The sequence below is a fragment of the Fukomys damarensis genome, unplaced genomic scaffold (genome assembly GCF_012274545.1).
Source record: "Fukomys damarensis isolate Sample0158 unplaced genomic scaffold, DMR_v1.0_HiC HiC_scaffold_18, whole genome shotgun sequence".
Taxonomy (NCBI): Eukaryota; Metazoa; Chordata; class Mammalia; order Rodentia; family Bathyergidae; genus Fukomys; species Fukomys damarensis.
The window spans coordinates 38,001,572-38,023,961 of NW_022900930.1; positions in this window are offsets into that span (position 1 = coordinate 38,001,572).

Genomic DNA, 22,390 nt, shown 5'->3' on the forward strand with positions numbered 1-22,390 from the left:
ACTGTTTAGCCCAATAGAGGATTAGAGATTTTGACAAAGATTACTCTGGTGAGACTTTATGTGGGAGGATTAGTGGGCTACCCTATGACGGGTTAATGGAGAGAACAAGATGGTAAGAGTTAGGGAGATAGAGGTGGGAGGCCAGTTACAACCACTGTAGGTGTGAGATGATTTAGGTTTTGTGCCATGATTTCATGGAGGAGATAAGAGGTGTAGAAAGTACACATAAAGAGCAAAATAAAAGATAGATAATAGGAAACAGGGAATTAGATCTTTTGCAAAGGGAAGGGGACCAAGAGATGGTGGGAAGAGGGCAGGAAGGGAGGAGATAAAAAAGAATTAAGATGAGTTGTGCACATGTATGAACGCCCCATAAAGAATGTAATTATTATGTACCAGAAACATGTACCAATAAAAATAAAATTAAACTTAAAAAAAGATAGAGAGAGATGTACTTCGATAACTTTCTCTTTTCTCAGCTTTTCTTCCTTATAACAAGCACACCTACATTTTCTCTTTGCTTTTCTTGTGAAGACTTCCCAGAGCAGCAAAACAGTCATGTTTTTGCCTTTGATATCTGAGTGCTAATCAGGTTATTTTCTGCTGTTTAGGACTTGAAAGGTAGCCATTTGGGACAAATGGAAACATGATCCTTAGTCTCTGCTCTCGTTTCCAGTAGATCTCGTACAGTAGCTTCAGTAGATTCTATGATGTTTGACATATGCTGGATATTGAAACAGAAGCAAAGCCTTGTGAAGGCTAACTGTGATTAGTCTCCAGCAAACGACAGAGTGTAACACAAGCATCCAAGGTATTACACAACAGGGGAAGATATATCTTAAAGCTCTTTACATTTCTGCCCTTTTTATAAGACGATTAACCTCTTGAGGAAAGCTTTAATGGTTTTTTACCTTTCAGTGCTGTAGATTTAAACACTTTCAGGGGTTTGATTTGTGCTGTTTGACTTTTTGTTAGTAATTCTAAGTAAGGCCAATAGTATGTGTGGTTTTTTATTCTTTTTTTTTTTTTTTAACGGACCTCTGGCTACCTCCTTTAAAGATGACTCATCCTGAAAGCATTATTTAGTGAAATTCACCGGATGCTGTATTATTCTTTTAGACAAGGTGCCTAGAACAGTCAAATTCATACAGACAGAAAGTAGAATGGCACTCACCAGGGTGTGGGTGTTGGCAGAATTGGGAGTTACTGTTTCAGGTTGGCATGATGTAAAAATTCTGGAGACGGATGATTGAGATCATTGTATAGCAGTGAGAATCAATTTCATGCTACTGAAATGTATATTTAAAAATGGCTAAAATAACAAATTTTGCGTTACATACATTTTATTGCAATGAAAAAAACCCAACAAAAACTCAACTTACCCTACTGCCTGTTCTTGTGGCTTGATTTTAGGGGTCTCATTAGCAATTTTATATTGCCTGAAACTCCTTTTTATTTTTAAAGTGGGCAACATACAAGCATATATGAAACATGAATCAGATCCCCATCATCCCCTTCCACCTAGGAAATGTGATTGGAGTCCTCTTTGCCTACGGTAGTATCACACAGACCATAGTCTCCAGTAAATTAGATCCTGAAGGTGTTAAGTTGTTATGGAGTGGTGCACACCTGTAATGCCAGCACTTGGGAGGCTGAGGCAGGAGGATCGCTGTGAGTTCAAGCCCACCCTGAACTACATAGTGAGAACCTGTCTCAAGAAAGAAAGAAAGAAACAAATGATGTTATAGAAAAACAAAGGGCCGGGGATTTAGCTCAGTGATTCTGCTCCCTGCGTCACAAGCCCAAGGTCCTGAGTTCAATCTCCCATACAAAAAACAACAAACACATACACACACACACACACACACACACACACACACACACGGAGGAAAGAATTATAGCTGGGTGTGGTGGCACATGCCTGTAATCCCAGGACTCAGGAGACTGAGGCAGGAGGATTGCTGTGAGTTTGTGACCAGCCTGGGCTACCTAGTGAGTTCCAGGTCAGTCTCAACTACATAGTGAGACCTTGTCTCAACCACCCCCCCAAAACAACAACCCCCCAACAAACAAACAGTTACAGAGCTTGAGAAATTTGAGAATTAAAAATACTAAAAATATTAGTTTATCATTGTACTTTTCAGATTTTACTGTTCAACTGTGCTTCCAAAATTTACAAGAAGGGGTATATTATGCACATTTCCCCCAGGTTTTGGATGACACAACTGTTTAATAACTGATAAACCACTGGGACTAGACTTTCTGGAAAACAGTTCGGGGACTAGTGGTCCACAGGATGAAGTCCAAGCATATATTTATGATGACTTTCAACATCTTCTGTGGTGACCACAACTATACTGTCTTCTTTTTATGACATTTTCCTGCACAGGCAGCCTAATAGCCTTATTACACTTCTCCATATTTTCTGAGGGTAATTTGCACTCTGGTCTCCATGTACTTGCTTAGGCTCAATCTGAAATGCCCTCTTGTCATATTTTGTCTTTCTGAAATGCTTCCTCTGTCTTACTGCAAAGCTTTAGCTGGCCATTTAAGTGTAAGGCAGTTCTTCTATGATCATTGTAATGAGTATCTTTTTTTAGCGTTAGTGAATAGATTAGCTAATTACATAAGCAGTTATGACATTCTACTTTGTATTTTTGTTAATTGTTCACAAGTCCCGCTTGTCTACTAAATGTTAAGTTTCATGAGTGCAAGTTAAAGTACTATGTCTTTTTCATCTTTGTCTTTTCCAATCCTGTTGCAATTCACACCAAATACCTGCTCAATAGGTGTTTATTTATAAGCTTGAATTTAATTATTAGGCATCACCTATGATATATACTGTACTGAGTCACATTCAATGATAGCATTTAGTCACAGATTGTTTGCTAAGAGATAGAAAACTGACACATGCAGATCTGAAGTAATTTTAGAAAAACTGTAAAATGAAATGGCTGCTACGAATGGCAGGATAGAAACAACATACAACTGCTGTATCAGTGAAGCATTAAAAATTGATCTGAGTTGGTTTGGCTTAGGGTCATCATTTGAGCTGAGTTTAGATGAGGCTGGCTAGTCCGGGGTGGTCCGGCCATAGACGTGAGCTGAGTTTAGAGGATGTGGTGCACAGGGTTAGTGAAGAGAGCAGAATTTCTGTGTTTTAAAAAAATTATTATTATCCTGTTTTGTGTCATCATCATCAGTCGCCATTCCTGTCATCATTTTGTTTTCAACCATCTGTCCATGAACTGTGCTCTGTTCAAGTTTATTCTTCCATTTACTGTTATCGGGGCTTTCAGAGCTCAGTAAGATGGCACCACAGCAGTACTGTTTTCCAGCGTCTTGTTGCTTATTTCCTTCATCAGTCGTGGGGTAATTTGCACACTGGTCACCATGTCCTTTCTTAGGCTCAGTCTGAAATGCCTTCTTGTCATTTTTTTGTGCAGAAATGATAAAGGGGATGAATAATGAGGGTACTTTTATACTCTAATAAGTCATATATCAGACACCTGATAGCTGTGATGTAGAGTATTGTTCCATGAATACTTAGCCTGGCCTGAAGCGTAATGCCATTTTGACATTATATTCTGTTTTTTTTTTGGGTACTGGGGATTGAACTTGGGTCCTTGTGCTTGCTAGGCAGGCCACCGAACTACTGAGCTAAATCCCCAGCCTGACACTATATTCTTATGGCAAAAGGTTTGTAAACTTTTGTTCTATGCAAGTATTATTATTATTGTTTTGTTTTGTTTTCAGGTAGGGTCTTCTGTGTAGTTCAGGCTGGCCTTGAACTCACTATGTAACCCAGGCTAGCCTTGACCTTGTGGCACTCTTGCTACATCTTCCTGAGTTCTGGGATTACAGGCATGTGTCCGGCTTTGTTATTATTGTTATTGTTATTGATTTTGGCACTAGGGATTGAACCTAGGGCCTTCACACTGAGGTATATCCCTAGCCTTTTTTTGAGAAAGGGTCTTGTTAAGTTGCTAAGTTGCCCAAGCTAGGCTGGAACTCTCAGTCCTCCTGGCTCAGCATCCCAGATCCCTTGGATTACAGAGTGTGCTACCACACCTGTTGTGCTACTTACATAATTCTGATTTTTAAGACTCTAAGAAAGTTCTCACAAGTCTAACATTCTGGAAGCCTCCTGAAGTGGGTGCTGCATTAAGGATTGCTGCCGCCTCCTTACTTGTCAATTATTGGGCCCTTGCAGGTGCTAGGATGTGATTGTCATCGTTGGCATACCGGAAGGGGCAGGATCGTTGTTCAGTGTGCCACAGGCTGTGTTGTTACCACGGCAGACTGATTTTTGGCAAATTTCACTGGTGAAATTTTGAAAGTAAAAATTGTTGAAAAAAATTAAGGTGCCAAGTTGGTGGAATTGCATCACAGAAATAACAGGAATATTGAAGCCATATAAAAGAGGTGCCCACAGATGTGATTGCACATAAAGGATTGACTGCCTCCTTCTACTAACTCCCTGCAGCCCATTGTCCACACCAGCATGGGGCTCACTTACTAGATGAAAGTCCTGGTATGCTTGCTCTTGTGAAGATTCAATCTAAGTAAGAAGGACGGCTTTCCTCCACAAATATAAACCACTAACATTTCTTTTCATTGGACTACTTCTTTTAAATGAGATATCGAGTTATCACATTTACCCAAATACTACACGGGAAAGCACTTGGCAAGCAGCAATTTCCCAACAGCAATGATTAATGTTTTATACATTGATGTACTCTCACCACCCCATTATATATGTGACTGCTCTTATTTTCATTATTGGAGGCAACTTATTGCATTGGAATTTGTATCTTATTTGCATTTGGTTTGTAAAGGAGATTTCTATTATCGTTGGATACAAACATGAGGGATAGAAGAGATGTTGAGTAGCGGTGGTGGTTATATATGTAATATAAAGTACTTCATATATACTTTGACCTTAAACATTATGTTGAAAAGTTGAAACTATTCTCATATTGTAATATTTAACAATCTGTATAGGGTCTGTCAATATTGTGTGGTTACTTTATATTTCCCAGTGACTTGAAAAATAAGCAAAGAGCTTCATGGAGAGGAGTGGTTGTCCAGTGTCTTTTCCCTGCTCTAGCACAAACTATATTCCATCTGTAATGCTGTGTTATGGCTGCAGTCACTCACTTGGAGTTTAAGCAAGACTGGAAATTGTGATTCAGCCTGTCTGAAAAACACTGTATGCTTTCTTTTCTCCCCACCTCATGAGAATAACTGATGTAAAATATAGAAATGTATCCAAGGAAAAAATAGACTGCTTCCTTAGTAAACCAGCTTGGTAACGTCAGATTCTTCTCTGATAGTTTGAGTGCATCCATTGTTGGCAGTGGACCTCTTGCCATGAAAATGCAGCTTATTTAGGACATTCATGTAAATATTAAGTGACAGTATATCTGCTCTCAGAAGGAGGGAACAGGTAGATGTGAAATGCATTGTATGGGGAAAGAAGCCATTGAGATAAGTGGTGCACTTTGCACAACTGTCTTATAGCCTATTAATTACGTAAATTTATCCATTTTTTAGAGTTCTGCTTTTTGGAGAAACATAGAGAAAGTTTTTCATTCTTTGTGTGACAGCCATCTGAATATTTGAAGTTAGTTTTCTTCAGATTAAAATACCCCTTACTCATTTATCCTACATTTGTTTAATAAGTATTTAATTAGTATTTCCATTGTTTCATCTTAAAACAGGGAAAAATGAAAATAAATATTTATTTTATTCATGTTTGGAATGGCTGTCTTTATAAGTATTGATTACCATATTCATTCTCTGACTTAAGAAATTGCCATCAACCTTCTATCTTTTTGCTTTCCTGTGAGGCTTACATTTTCACCTGTGAGATTAGAATGAGACTCCTGCTCAACAGAGTGACAAGGACTGAATTAGATAATATGGCAAATGTAAGAAACTTAGCACAGTGCCTGACAAGTATACAACCTAGAAAAATTTAGTTATCTTCATGGAAATAAAAGAGAAAATGTGTTAGGACTACTTAACACGTATTAACCACATACAAGGTCAGATATTAGAATAAAATATGCATCATTTCTATTTAACAGTCACTTTGTAAAAATTTCCCATGGAGATTTCCTCAAAGGAACTTGTTCTAACATCTTGATTCTGTTGAGGTCCTGAGAAAGACTTTCAGTTACTTTACAGATAATGAAATAGGAGGCAGGAAAGTCTTATCTACAGGATCGTACGCGGACCTCACTCTAGATGAGCCAGGGCACTCGCATTCAATCCAACCCTAACCTTAGCTTGTGGCCCCAGGACTGCCAGCCATCAGTCATCTTGTACTAAAACGTCTCTATTCTGAGTTAGAAGCCCAGTCCCAAGCCCAAGTATTTGACTTCTTTAAAGTTGATGTGCCATTATGCAATCTTTCTTCTTAGAAATCCATTTGTTATCATTAGAAAATTTTATCTTCATGTGTGTTTGGCTGCAGAATCGAGGAGACTACTAAGGAAGGTATTATTATTTAACATTACAGAGGGAACTAAGCAGAATTTGTCTCTAGGCAGGTAGCACAGAAATCACCTAGGAAGGGCTTGGTGCTACACATTAGGGCATCTCAGAGTGGAAGAAGAGGATCATTGTGTATACTTCTTTGTTCTTTCTAGTTAGTAAAAATTATCTCCTTTCATCATTTGCTGCTTAGCTCAGTATTTCTAAAATTTAAGGTCCATATCAATCTCATGTAACACAATAGTTACATTCATTGGAAACCATTTCTTATTAGTCCTGAGTCCTTTGCCTTGTCATTATAGATAATGTATTAAGGATAATTTTTGTTCTAAGCCTTAGACTTATCATCCCATCATTTTTGTTGTTACTGGTGATTAAAATAAATTGCTGTTAAAATCTGAAAGATCAATGAAATGACTGAATGTCTGTTATTTTAAGCTATTTTACCCTAAAGCATCAATTTCAGTGCAAAATTTTTGCAAGTGAAATTTAGGTTAACGTCTTAGTCTCTTTTGTGCTACAGTAACAAAATTCCACAGACTGAATGATTTATAAAGAAAAGAGACTTGTTCTCCCAGTCCTAGAGGCTGGGAAATTCAAGATGGAAGGGCCATCATTTAGTGAGAGTCTTCTTGATGTTTCATAACGTGGAGGAAGGTATCACCTGGGAAAGGGGAGAGGAAAGAAGGGGTAGAGAGAGAGGACTATTATTTTATAAGGATCCACTTCATGATAATAGCATTAATCATTGCTCTCATGACCTATATATATATATATATCTTAAAAGTCCCATCTTCCAACATCCCAACACTGGGGATCAGGTTTCTAATATATGAACTTTGATGGAAACATTCAAACTATAGCCCTTGGTACTAGGTTTGTCAAGGCAAGAATATTTAAATCCAGGGGATCAGGTCTAATATATGAACTTTGATGGAAACATTCAAACTATAGCCCTTGGTACTAGGTTTGTCAAGGCAAGAATATTTAAATCCTCATGCAAGTTGTTTTCCTTCTTTTGAAGGGATTCTCAGTATTTACATTCTTTTTCCCACCTCCCATCTTTCCTCCATGAGGCACCTATAAGAATACTGGTGAGGGAAACTAGAATCTTCTATTCCTTATTGGAATGGGAAAAGCAAAATCTTGTGGGGGAAGAGAAAAGTCTAGCGTAATTTTCTTAGCCTTTTTCCTCAAGCTTTTCTAAAAATAAAGAGTTCCAACTTTTCAGGATGTTTCAAAGCATAATGTCAATCCAAGGTGAGGGATGTTTATCTGGTCTTGGTGGCAGGCTGGTCACAAATTTGTTTCTCATGAATGCACTGATGTAGGAAACAAGAACATGATCTGTTCATAATGTGAAATAGTAAGAAAGGGGGCAAAGGGGAAGGGGAAATGGGAGGGGTTGGCAGGAGGAAAGAAGGGAATGGAATTAATATGAGAAAACGAAAAAATGGAATCAAAATCTTTGTAGATAGGGAGGGATGGAGGGGTTGAAGGGAGGTCAGGGGAATGGGGAAAAATAAGAACCAAGATGGATTATATAAAGGTGCAAATTTCCAATGATGAATGTCATTATATTGAATACCTTAACTGTACCAATGAAATTAATTAAAAAAAGAACTTTATCTGTTCAAATTTTGTAAAGTGTATCAGAACTAGTTAATCTCTTTCAGTAAAAATGCATACTTTTTTAGATTGTGAGTAGACAAATGTTAAATAGAGCTTTTTTTTGGTAGAAACACTATAGTGCTCGCTTCAGCAGCACATATATTAAAATTTGAATCACTACAAAGTTCTCATTCATGTTACTGATGTGTATCTGGACTTTTTTATTAGTAGAACCACTAAAATTCATTGTTGACATATTATTATGTTGTTATCTATCCAGTTAACCTACAGCATATTGACATGACCTATTTTGACAAAAGCATCCAATTATTTTAGTATTATTCATTATACCAGCATTTAGGACAACTGGTCTATCAGTTACTAAATATTCCAGTTCCACTATTTCCTTTGTTTTTTGAATATTGAGAAGCATATAAACTATTTTTTATTCCAAAGGGTCTTAAAAATAGAACAATTAATCTCTGTAAAACCTAACATTTTATTTATTTTTAGAGGTAAATTTTTAATGTGAAGGAATTCATAATGCCTTGTACAAAATGTGCAGGTATATCTGATTTATTTAGGGATCTATTTTATATTGTGTGTAGAAAAAGGGAATGAATAAAGGCATCAGAACAAAAATGAAGAGGAAATTATGGTCTTTCTCCATTCAAACATTGAATGTTAAGTTCAGATTTTTATTGGCCTGTGCCTTCCAAGTGTTTCTTTGTCATTTACTCTTTTATAAAGTAGGCTGTCCTCATGCAGATGAAGTGAAGGAGTGGAAATGCTAACTAGCCCGGGGTCAGGGCCATAGAGGTGGGAATTAGCTTAGGTCTTCATATTTCCTCATACTGAACTTCACTAAGTGGGCAATGCTGACCCTTATTCCTATTAATTCATTGACCTCATATTACCCCATAAAATTACTTAACGACCTTTTTTATTTGACATTTTGAGGATATTATATGACTCTCAATAGCAAGCTCTACCACTTTTCTTCCTCTGGCGTTTGTGCCTTCTTGCAGTTTTCAACTTTTGTCAGTCAGTGGATTGTTCACTAAATGAAAACTCTTAAGATTTTAAGGGAAATAAAAATGCATAAAACACCATTCTTAAATTGGGCATGGTGGTACATCCTTGTAATTCCAGCTACTCAAGAGATAGAGGCAGGAGTATCACAAGTTTGAGCACTTATCTAGTGGCATGGGACTCTGGATTTAGCCTCCAGTACCAGAAAAACAGTAGAAAGTATGGGTTCTTAAATCCTCACTAACGTGAGAACTAGCGCAAAGAATCAACAACGGGGATCTCATCTTATTTAAAAGCTTCTGCACTGCAAGAGAAACCACCAACAGAGCTAAGAGACAACCTACAATGTGGGAAAAAATTTTTACCAGCTGCTCCTCAGACAAAGCTCTATTATTTAGAATATATATATAGAACAACAAAAAAAGTCAGACCCCCCCAAATATAAAGACCCAATTCAAAAATGGGCATCTGAAATGAACACACATTTCTCAGATGAAGAAGTGAAAGCAGCAAATAAACATATGAAAAAATGTTCCACATCACTGGTCGTTGGAGAGATGCAGATGAAAACAATGCTGAGATTCCACCTCACCCTAGAAAGAATGGCTGCTATCAAGAAATCAACCAATAACAAATGCTGGTGGGGCTGTGGGGAGAAAGGAACCCTTCTCCATTGTTGGTGGGAGTGCAGACTGGTGCAACCACTATGGAAATCAATATGGAGATACCTCAGAAAACTAGGATTAGAGGTCCCATTTGACCCAGGTATCCCTCTGCTGGATATCTTCCCAAAAGAATTAAAAGAATCAAAACAATCGTACCACAGTGATATATGTGCCCCCATGTTTATAGCAGCACAGTTTGTAATAGCTAAAATTTGGAAACAGCCCAAGTGCCCATCAACTGGAGACTGGATAAAGAAGATATTTTTTTTTTAATAAAATGGAGCACTACTCAGAAAAAATATGAGAAAAGGAAATAATGGAAACAAGGTCTTTGTAAATAGGGAAGCATGGAGTGGGTGAAGGGAGGGCAGGGGAATGGGGATAAAATAAGAACCAAGATGTGTCATGTAAAGGTACAAGATCCCAATAAATTAAAAAAGAAAGGAAACATGGTTCTTGCTTGGAAGAGATTTGGGGATGGTGGGAGGATAGGCAATCTTTATTATTAAAAAGTCTGTCACTATTTGCACTATTTGATTAATGTCAGATAAGGACATAGAGACTTGTGGCATTGATGAACTTCCAGTTGGAGGGCTGAGGTAGGAGATTAGGGCTGGGGCAAACCGGACAACCAGATGGGTGGAATGTGTCAACAATCATAAATACCTGAGGCCAGCAGGTTAAGCAAGATGTTTCCTAAAAAGAGAAAATGAGCAAAACACGAGACCAAGAATATTATCAGGCTATGGCTGAGCACTGTGGTCTATTAAGAAAAATGCTATTTTCTATCTTTCATTTGAGTATGGTGGTGTTTGCAGGACCAATCAGAAGATGCTCTTTTCAATCCTTCATTTACATGTGGGAAAACACAGTTAAAAGAGGCCATTTCTGACACTTCATTTATATCTTGCGAGAAGCCAAGTGAATATCCTCACAGGAAGCGTTTATACCTGGTGCGACACCAAGGAGTTTTTGATAGAACTGTTATGGTTTGTATGTAGGTGTCCCCTGAAGCCTCATGTGCTCATAGGTGGTGATATTGGTTGGTGATAGATTATGGGGGTGTGATATGCAGCAATGAGTTAGTCCAACGATGACTTTTTCGCTAAATGTGATGTTGGGAAGTGAAACTTGGTGAAGGAGGTGGGTCAGTAGGGTGTGGCCTAGATTGGTCTATCTCCTCTCCTGCATCTCTCTCTCTCTCTGCTCCCTGCCTGCCCATGCCAGAAGCTGTTTCTCTTCTGCCACCCAGCCCTACTTTGGAGCAAAATAAACCTTTCCTTTAAATTGTGGGTGTTGGAAATATTATGTCTCAGAAACAAGAAAGATAAGGACAAATATCCCAGTGTCTTATTTGCATGAGATTCAGGCCAACAAGGGAATTTTAGATACAAAAGACTGCTTTCCCTTCATCCTCAGGACACTGTGAGCCTTTTCATCAGTCTACTCTTGCTCTGTAGAGCATAGCTCTTTTCTGTCTTCAATAAATGTTTACATTTGCTGCCTTTTCTGTGTGTTTTGTCCAGTTCTTTGCTTGGGACACCAAGAACTGCAGTGAAGTCCCATGGGATCTCCTACACTCACCCTGGAGATACGGCTGTCTATGGGCTGGAGCTGTTGGAATAGGGGACCTGCACTGTGCTTAGGAACACTGCAGTGTGCAATAAAGAATTTTGAAACTGAACTCAGACAATTTTGGTTCTTGCTTGGTACTCGGCTTTTGGTAAATAAATAAATAAACAGTCTCAGTTTTCTAATCTGTAAACTGAAAAGCTTAGATAGAATTTTAGAGTTGATTGTAAATGGCATTATTTGAACAGGTAGAACCCCTTGTGGTAGCCCTTGTGATTGTTGTCAGAGATAATTAAATTCTTTGTGTGGAGTTGGTACATGCACATAACACATCTTCACTCTTATTTCATCCCATTCCTCTCCCCCACTCTTTCCATCTCTTGATCCCCTTCCCTCTGCAAAAGATCTACTTGTCTATTTAATGTTACCTATCTTTTATTTTTCTTTGTATTTATATTTTAGGTTTTTCATATGTTATAGCTTATGCGTAGATGTCCCCCCCAAAGCCTCCTATAGTCATACATGGGGCTTTTCAGTGTTGGCTGGATCTAGAGTGTGTGATGTTGAGATCAAGGATATGTGATTACTAAATTAGTCCACTGATTGCATAGTTCTTGGTAAAATTGAGAGTGCTCCACTCTGGGTGTGAGTACTACCCATCCTAGCCAAGATAAGATATAAGGGACAGAAAGAGGGTTGCTGCTTGTCACTTGTAGCTTGCTGCCTTGCTGCCTTGCTGCCTTCTGCCTGTCATGAACCGTTTCTTCTCTGTGATGCCCCTTTGCCATGCCACCCTGCTTTGGAGCCAGCTGACTGTGAACTGCAACCTGTACAAACTTTTCCTCCTTTAGTTTTGGGTGTTGGTTATTTTGTCTCAGCAATGAGAAAAGTAACCAAGGTGTCATGTAAGAGAAATCTTGAGATATTAATGCTTGTGTATCTGATTTATTTCACTTAACATTATGGTCTCAAGATGCGTCTATATTCCTACAAAGATGTGGTTTTCTTAGACTATGATGAAGAACAAGAATAATGGAATTGGAAAAATGTGGTTTAAGCTAATCACTGGCGATTTTTAAAGAACCTGTCTAAAACTAGGGGCAGGACAGATTTTTAGAAAATATCATTTAGAATATTGATTGAGGCTAAAGTTTAGGCAGCATATCTATTCAGGAGACATGGCTTTACAAATAGATATTAATTGAATTTTTTTAAATGGCCAAACTGGAGCTTAAACTCAAGACCTCATGCATGGCCAGCAAATGCTCTACCATTGAGCTACTTTCCTAGCCCCTTTTAAAAAAATTTGTCAGTTTCTTGCTGAATTGCTCAGGCTAGTTTCGAATTTGCAATCCCCTTGCCTAAGTTTTCCAAGTAGCTGGAATTATAAGCCCACAACACTGTACCTGGCCTTAACGTGTTTATACTAAAGCATACTAGAACAAATGGTCAAGAATGCAATATGTTGTTATTAACTATACTATACTTCAAGCTCTCCTTGACTTAAGGGTTTGTGTTGAGCAGTCTACTGTGATTCTGGTGGGTTTTCCATTGTAGGTGATTTGTTTCTTTTTTCTAATGGCTTTTAATATTGTGTTCTTGTGTCGAATTTCTGGAATCTTGACTATTATATGCCTTGGTGTAGTATTTGCAATCTTGACTGTTTGGAGTTCCATTTGCCTCACTTATCTGTATTTCAAGTTCTTTTTTCATACTTGGAAAGTTTTCTGCTATTACTCCTCTGAACAGGTATTTTATGCCCTTTGAGGTATCTTGGATTCTTTGATTTCAATTAATTTTATATTAGTCTTCTTTGCATCATCTAGCAGCTGTTGGATTGATTTTGTGTGGTCCTTTGTTATTTTTAAGAGATCTTTCATTTGATGATTGCCAACCACAACCCTAGATTTGATATTCTAGCTTCACAGTGGTTGGCTATGCAGTGTATACTTGCAGTAGAACTTTTAATCTCTTAGATTTCTATTTGAGTTTGTTTTATGGAATCTGGTTCTCTGGGCATTCATGGTTTCCATGTTTTTCCTAAGCTCCTCTATCTTTAAAAATTTGTATCTGCCCTAGGTTTACTAATTATTTCCTTCATTATGGTTGTCATTTATTTAATCATTTCTGTTCTATTTTTGTCAAGGGACTTATTGAACTGTTTTGTTATTTCCACTGCCATCACTGCATACAATTCAGCTGGGAGAGTTTTGATTTCTTCCACTTCAGTGCCCCCTTGATTTGCCTTGAGTGAGTTGGGGATTATGAGTTGCATCTTGCTTCTGTGTTTTCTCATTTTGTATTTTTTTATTTTGTTAATTTGTTTTCTACAATGAAGTTTGTAAATTTCTCATGGTAGGTAGTTTTATTACTAGTATTGAGACTTCTTTAGGAAATGACTACTTTCAGAGTTGTCTTCTAGGCATAGCTGGCTTTTGGCTTTTGAGTCTGTCCCAAGATCTTGCCTCTTCAATTTTTTAGGGGTGAAAGGTTGCTGCCTGTTTGGCCTTGCATCCAGTTCTTTGGTGCTGGACTATAGAACTGTTTATGACCTTCAGAAAATCTAGGTATTGGCATACAAAGAGATCAGTTGATCACAACAACTATTACACCTTGGCTAAAGTAATACAATCAGTAATAACAATACCATCAAGCACAGACTAGAAAATGGCAAACTGATAAATAGTTACTACCTATAACCATAGGTATGAGGTTTATTGTTATATAACAAAATCTAAGACAGATTAGAAAATTATATATAGTAAATATTCACTCAATAGAATGATTTTACTCTAGTGGGGGAAAATTTAAAAGGATAAGAGGAAAAAAAATCCAAAAATAAAAGAAGAGAAAGGGATAAGAACAAAGGAAGATTACCCAAGCCTTGGGAAACTGGTAAAGAAGATAAGAGGGCAAGAAAGAAGGAAAAAACAAAAATAAGAACAAGCTGGGCATAGTGGTGCACTCCTGTAATCCCAGCACTCAGGAGGCTGAGGCAGGAGGATCACTGTGAGTGAGTTCGAGACCAGCCTGGGCTGCATAGTGAGCTCCAGGTCAGTCTCGACTACATAGTGAGACCCTATCTCAAAAAAAAAAAAAAAAAGCTAAAAATAAGCTCACAAATGAAACAAACAAATGAAATAGCCCCCCCCCCCCGCCAAAGACCCAAAAGCACAGGAAAAAAATTTTTTTTCTGTGATTTCAGGACTTTTGTTACCTTCTGATGTCCACAGTTTTGTGGTAGTGTCCAATTCAGGATACGACTCTGCTCTTGCTGGGAGACAAAGGGAGCAGTTAGAAGCCAGATCCATGTTGGATAATCCCAGCAAGCTTGCAGTAGGATTAGGACAGGATGTCAGTTCTGGTACGTTCAGATCCACAGTTCAGGATGATCTTTGCCTCTGGTTGTGGGGTTTGGGCCAGAGTTGTTCAGTCTACAACACTCTGGGTGTCTCTTGCCAGCCTGAACATGGCTCCCTGACCCTGGATTTCTCTTGCAGTTGTCCCTCACCCAATCTCTGTGGGATTTGAACACTGGGAGTTCTGAGATGAAGTCTACCCACCACTGCTCCTGGGTTTAGTTGGCCCCTCCTTAAAATGGCATCTTACCAAGCACCTTCTCCAAGCACACAGCAGTTGCTTGGATTGGAGTCACTCAGCAGCCTTTATAGTGCACTGCATCCACTACTCTGCTCCACTGGTGCACTTCTCCCTGGAGGCCTCTGGAGTCACCAGCCCTCACTGTGTCTCTAGATTTGAGCCTCCTCTCTCAAGCTATGAGCCAGGGGCCTGGGAGAAAATGCAGACTGCCCCCTCCTTTTTCTGCATTGAGGTCTGTCTCTTCACTTTTTCTGTGGCCTCCTATTTACCCTTCAGATCTTTCCTGGGTCCCAGGGATCCACCTCCTTCCTTCTTTTCTTCCCTAAGATGCTATTTTCCAGTGTCCAGATTCTGAATCACAGAGAGGTTGATTTGTTGCTGTTTACCGCTCTTCCCTCTTCTCATAGTTTTTGTCCTTATGCCCCTGCCTACCACCACTAGGATCTATTCCTTAATTTGTTACATTTGAATGAAACATTAGCATTGTTCAATAATATCAGTACATTCAATTATCAGAGTGACTCTGAACTAAGCAGAGAATCATCCCTATTCTACAAAAGTACAGAAAGTTTCCTAATGACAACTGAGTATTCTTTCACACAATACGGTGTCTGTTCCCTTTTCTGTCTATTGCTTGTTTGGCACTTGTCGTGATGTCCTCTGAATCCCTGTGTCTTCATAGTTGACATTAAAAAATCCAAGTCCATTTAGTTTTCTTTGGATGATTTAATTCATACCAATATGTTCACATGAATTGATTCATTTATTACCTATGCCCCTTGCAGCCTTGTTATTATGGGAATTGGTGAATTATCCTAAATAAACGAAAGCCATGGTAAGACTTGTTGGGGGAGACAATTAAAATTTTTTTTTCTTTTTATTGAGTTCATTGGTACAATCTAGGTATATAATACAGTTACATTCATTATTGGGATCCTGTACCTTTACATAATAGGTCTTGATTCTCATTTTTTCCCCTTGTCCCTGCCCTCCCTTCACCCCCTCCTCGAGATATTTTTAATTTTAATTGGAATAGAGTTTGGTGTATTCTAAACTGTTTGCTGTAGAAAATCTTTTTAATCTACACTTCTGAATAGTGTTATACATTGCATATATTAGGACACAATTAGCTCTACTTTATATATACTTTTTCTTTAAAAAATACTTTATGCTTTTATGTACTTTTTTTCTGATCCATCCCAGTCAATTTTTCAAATAACCCTGAAAAGGAATTCAGACTTGCTTAGGTTATTTGAAAGATTTGTTTCAGAGTAGCTTAGAAAGTTTTTAGCTGTGGTGTTTATGTTTCAAAATAACCTTTCAGGAAAATGACCAAGATATTTTCAGAATGTAGACCTTGGAGACTTTTGACTATGCATCTGCCACCTGACTCTAGAGATCACATTTTAAATCAGTGAATCCGAGACCTTTATTGCTAAAATGGTGAATGAAAACTTTAATAGCGATTTTCCTAGGGATCTTTTAGTTCTTTAGGGGCCATTTATTGTTTCAATGAGAGATTCTCCTCCTAGTATGTGCACATTATTGCTTAAGAACAGTGGAGACCCAAAGAGGAATAAAACATGCCCCTTGCAAAAGAGTTTTGCTTCCTTGAATCTTCAAGAAAATACGATTTTTTTCTACAAGGATATTAGCACTGAAATCGCTAATGTTTATTCAGAGATATGGCTGTTTTTGAACAAAGCACCAGATTGCATTTTTATAAGCCTGTTTTTTCATCCCTGTGTTGTTTTTAAATACATGCAGGAAGGTGGCTGGTGACTCTGTGAGAAGCCGTGCAGCACTCCGTGGGTGTGAAGGAAGGGCAGTAACGTCTGTCCTGGGAACAGGGGAGGACTGTGGGTGGAAGAGAGGCCTGGCAGCTAATTAATGCATCACAGGACACCAGAAAACAGCTCCTCTGGTTTGCTGTAAATGAGATTTAATGAACCTTAGAAAACAAACAAAATAGAGAATCTTAGAATTCATTAGCTAGATCTCTAGATTCCCCTGGAATCTGAGTATGTGAACCAAACCCTCCGTAATTTGTCTTATAATGATAACATTATTAACAATAGCAGGGATGATCATTTAAAGACTATCCGCACTCTGTGCTCCTTGCCAGGTATTGATCTTATTCAGTCCTTCACGGAATTTTCTTTTGTTGCTTTTGGTACTGGGGATTGAACCTGGGGCTATTGTGCTGAGATGTATTTCCAGCCTCCTTTTAAAATTGGGTTTTACTAGAGGTTTCATTTGAGCCAGCCATCCCTCTGCTGGGTATCTTCCAAAAGAACTAAAAGAATCATATCACAGTGATGTATGCGCACCCATGTTTGTAGCGGCACAGTTTGTAATAGCCAAAACTTGGAAACAGCCCATTTGCCCATTTTTTTTGTTTTGTTTTTGGTACCGGAGATCGAACTCAGGACCTTGTGCTTGTGAGGCAGTTGGCAGAACCACTGAGCCACATCCCGAGTCCTTGCCCATCAGTTGGAAACTGGATAAAGAAGATGCGGTTTTTCTATAAAATGGAATAGTACTCAGCCATAAAGAATGAGAGATTAGATTCATTCATAGGAAAATGGATACATATTGAGGATATACTCCTAAGTGAAATAAATAAGTCACACATGTATAAATACCAAATAGTTTCTCTGGTGTGAAAAACTATAATAGTACATAAGATCCTAATGAGATAATTGACCATGTGAAATAGGAAGAAAAGGGCTAAAGGTGTAGGGAAAGTGGGAAGGGTAGGGGAAAGGGAATAAGGGAAAAGAAAAAAATATGAGAAAATGAAATAATGGAAATAAAGTGTTTGTAAATGGGGAGGGGAGGGGGGGTGAAGCGAGGGCAGGGACAAGGGGAAAAAATGAGAACCAAGACCTGTCATGGAAAGGTACAAGATCCCAATGATGAATGTAACTGTACTGTATACCTAGAATGTACCAATAAACTCAATTAAAAAAATAAATAAAATTTGTTTTTTGAGCTGGGCATGGTGGTGTACATTTGTAATCTCAACACCAAGGAGGCTGAGGCAGGAGGATTGTTGCAAGTTCAAGGCCAGCCTGAACTACATAGCAAGACCCTGTCTCAAAATAAAACAAAACAAAAAAATGTGTCTTTTGAGACAGGGTCTGGCTGAGTTGCTCAGGCTGGGCTGAAACTTGCAATATTCTTGCCTCAGTCTCCCAGAGCACTGGGATTATAGGTGTGCACCATCATGCCTAGCTTTCATGTGGTCTTTGAGGCAGGACTTACAGTTCCCACTTCACGGTGGGAATACACAATGTGCATTCAGTCTCAAAGTATTAACAACCTACTCAAGGATGAGAGCTGGGAAGTTTGAGAGTAGGAGCCACACTGGGTGGGCTCTGTGCCCTGTTAACTACAAAACTCTTTGGCTTTGCCAGACCCATGGGAAGAGTTACAATGCTCTGAATGTGACTGAGAGTAATGGACAACTGGAGAAGCAGGGGCAAGAGGGTCCCTGGCCTACTATTGATAGCATCAGTGTCCTGATAATAAAATACAGATTCTTTGCTGTTTTAATGTGTTGTGTGTGTGTGTGTGTGTGTGTGTGTGTGTGTGCTAATGATCATTTAGTCAAGCAAATTTAATGGCCACCACTTGTGAGCCCCAGCTGAATACTGTGTGCCCCCCCTCCCAGGGGAAATAAAGGATTCGATTGACCTTTGGAAAATCGCATTGAGACAGTGACCTTGGGGAAGCTGAAGAAAGTAAACAGATGCAGGCAGATGAGTTTTTCTTCACATTTATGTTGTTGATAATTTGAGTGCTCTAAAATTGATTAGCATTGTATAAAACAAAACATACGTGGCGGTTTTTCAGTTGATATCACCACCATAAACACATTCACTGAAAAATACAGATCACAAAGGTTATTTTGTGATCTGATTTATTCTGCGTGAGTCCTGGTCATCTCTTGCTCGGTCTCCCTGGCTCCCAGTCCATCATTTTTCCCGTGTTTTTTTTATGTGATGGAAAGGACATTAACTGCCAGTGGGAGCCATGAGCTGTGGTCTCAGTGCCGCACACTGGCTGTGCCACCTTAGGGAAGGCTGCGGAGTCGTCATCCTCTGCACTCAAAACCTTTGATTACACTGGACCGTGTTGGCCGGTGCGCTGCAGCAAATGTGACACAGACCGAGACCTAAAGACAGCTTCCCGTTTGGTTTGTTCTCTGGCTGCGCTCAGCACTGGGGGCCACATGAAGAAGCCTCGGTGACTGGCAGGATGATGAGGTGCACACGGGCCAGTTCCCCGTCACTTCAGCTAGGACTGTGAGTGAGGCTGCTCCAGGTCAGCAGCTGCTAGCTGCTTCCCAGCCAGCCCAGGCAGAATTCTGAGGGAGCCCCTGCCAAAGGAAATCACTCACTTCATTCAGAGGATCCCAGCAAAATAAGTAGTTGCTTCTTTAAGCCAGTGAGGTTTGAGGTGGGCTGTTTCGTGCAGAAGATAATTGTTACCGAGCCCAATGTTTTCCTCTGGTATTGGGGATTGAATCCAAGGCTTTCACATTGAGCTATATTCCAGCCTTTAAAAATTTTTAAATTTTGATTCTTATTTACACTTTGTGCAAAAGGAGAAAAGGTCTAAGGTGTAGGGGAAGTGGGAGGGGTAGGGGAAAAGTAAGAAGGGAAAAGAAAAAGTAAGAGAAAAGGAAAAAAATGGAAACAAAGTCTTTGTAAATAGAGAAGGGCGGAGGGGGGTGAGGGGAGGGCAGGGGTATGGGGAAAAAATAAGAACCAAAATACGTCATGTAAAGGTACAAGATCCTAGTGATGAATGTAATTGTATTATCTACCTAAAATGTACCAATGAAGAAAAAAATCAAATAAAAATTTCATGGATAATAAAAAAAATTTATCAATTTTGAGATGTCTCACTAAGTTGCCCAGGCTGGGCTTGAATTTGTAATGCTCCTGCCTCAGCCTCCCACAGTGTGGGATTTCAGGGGTGTGCTACTGTGCCCGGCTCAGGCTCTAATTATAAAAATAGTAAAGAACTTCTCCACTCCCTCCTCTAAGGCACTGTGGACAAAGGTCCACCGTGTGTGTGGCTGGCAGGATTTCTGAAGAAACGAGCCCAGCACATTAGTCCCACTCTTGTCCCACCAGTCATTCGGTGCTGGGCACTGAGCAAGTGAGTGGATGCTAAACTATACACGTGTAAGGTAGCAGGAGCTGTGTAGTAAAGCAGCCGAACAGTCCAGCACCTCTAACGTACGATGTTTCATTTTTTCTTTAATTAAAAATTTTAATATACCGGGGTGTCAGGGAGAAGTGAAAAGAACAAGATGAAGCCGGGGTGGCAGCCACAATGCCCTGGGCTGCCGAAGACTGGGAGACAAGACCAGGTTTCAGCGATAGGCTCGTCCCAGCCAGGGCCACAGCCTGTGTTGCCTGGAGTCCCTCACCGTGATCAGAAAGATACTGCAGGTGCCTTCTTTCCTTTTAACATTAAATTTTGCTCAGTTATTTGATTTTTATCTTTTCATTTTAGTATGCAGTGTACCTAGATTCTACCTGAATATCATTTCCTGTGGAAATGATCACAGAGTCCAATACTTCAGAGCCAACTGTGCATCTATAGGAAAAGACCTTGAGTCTGTGGAAAGGTCTTTAAGTGGGAAATAATGAACTTACAGGTCATTAAGTGAGAAATATTCAAAATGGGGCAGATATTTGCTCAGTTGAAAGCGCATTTGATCCAACTAGGTCTGTTAAAAGCAAGTTTATATATTTGGAGTCACATTTGTCTAGTACATAATTTTTTTCTGGCTGTACTGTGGCATATAGCATGTATAGACACAGGAGCACAAAACACAAAGGTTTGATGCTCCTTTGTTTGTTTATTTATTTATTCTGGGGATTTAACCCAGGGCCTTCTCACTGAGCTACATCCCCATCCTTTATTTTTTCTTAATTTTAAATTGTGAGCCAGGGTCCCCCTAAGTCAATAAGTTGTACAAGCTGGGCTGCAACTTACAATCCTCCTACCTCATCCTGGGTTATTTGCACCGTATGCCTGGCTTAAAGATACTGTTTATTGAGAAACTGTATCATATCATTTTTTTTTTTTGTACCAGGGATTGACCTCAGGACCTTGATCTTGTGAGGCAGGTGGCAGACCACTGAGCTAAATCCCCAGCTGTTGAGAAATTGTAAAGCAAATATACATTTGTAACTCCTACCCAGATCACAGACAGAAGTTAACCTGTGTAGCTGAAGTTCCTTCCTATTTATGCTTTCCTCTTGCACACCAAGGGTTAAATGTACAGTTCACAGTCTTGAACTTTATGATGTTCAAGTCCTTGTTTAACTTTATAGTTTTATTACCTCTATAGAGTTTAACTAGTTGTGTGTGTATCTTTCAGGGTGGCAGTTTAATTTTATCTGTTTTTGAATGTTACAAAAATGAGGTCATTATGCATATATGCATGTATGTATATATATATTCATTCTATCTATCTATCTATCTATCTATCTATCTATCTATCTATCTATCTATATCTATCTATCTATCATCTATTTTTGCCTTGCTTCTTTGGCTTAGTTCTATAACTTGTTTTGTGTGGCTGTAGTTGACTCCTTTTTTATTTTTAAATTTTGAGCCAGGGTCCCTCTCAGTCAGTAAATTACTCAGACTGGGCTTCAATTTATAGTTCTCCAGTCTCAGCTTCCCAGAGAGCTGAGGTTATAGGTGCATTACCATGATTGATAGGTAGTTTTTTATTTAACAGTATTTATACAATATACTGTTGGTGAACCTATCATGACAAACACAAATTTCTCTATGGAGCAGCCTTTCTGAGTCATAATATGTACATCTTCAGATTAAGTAGAAAAGACCAAATTATTTTACCAAGTGCCAGGAACCCTTTGCCCTGTCACAGGCAGTGTTTGGATGATCCCAAACTATGTCCTTACTACCATTAATTATTACAGACTTTTAAATCTAGGTACATGTTAGAATCTCCTCATGATTTTAACCTGGATTTTCTTAGTATTAATTAAGTTGAATATTTTTATATATTTTTTTTCTTTTTATTGAGGTTATTGGTACAATCTAGGTATACAATACAATTACATTCATCATTGGGATTCTGTACCTTTACATAATAGGTCTTGATTCTCATTTTTCCCCTTGTCCCTGCCCTCCCTTCACCCCCTCCTCCCCTCCCCATTTACAAACACTTTATTTCCATTTTTTCAGTTTCTCATATTTTTTTCCTCTCCCTTTTTACCTCTCCCCCACCCTTCCCACTTTCCTTACACCTTTAGCCCTTTACTTCCTATTTCACATTATTAATTGTCTCATTAGGATCCTGTGTACTATTATAGTTTTTCACACCAAAGAAACTATTCGGTATTTCAGTT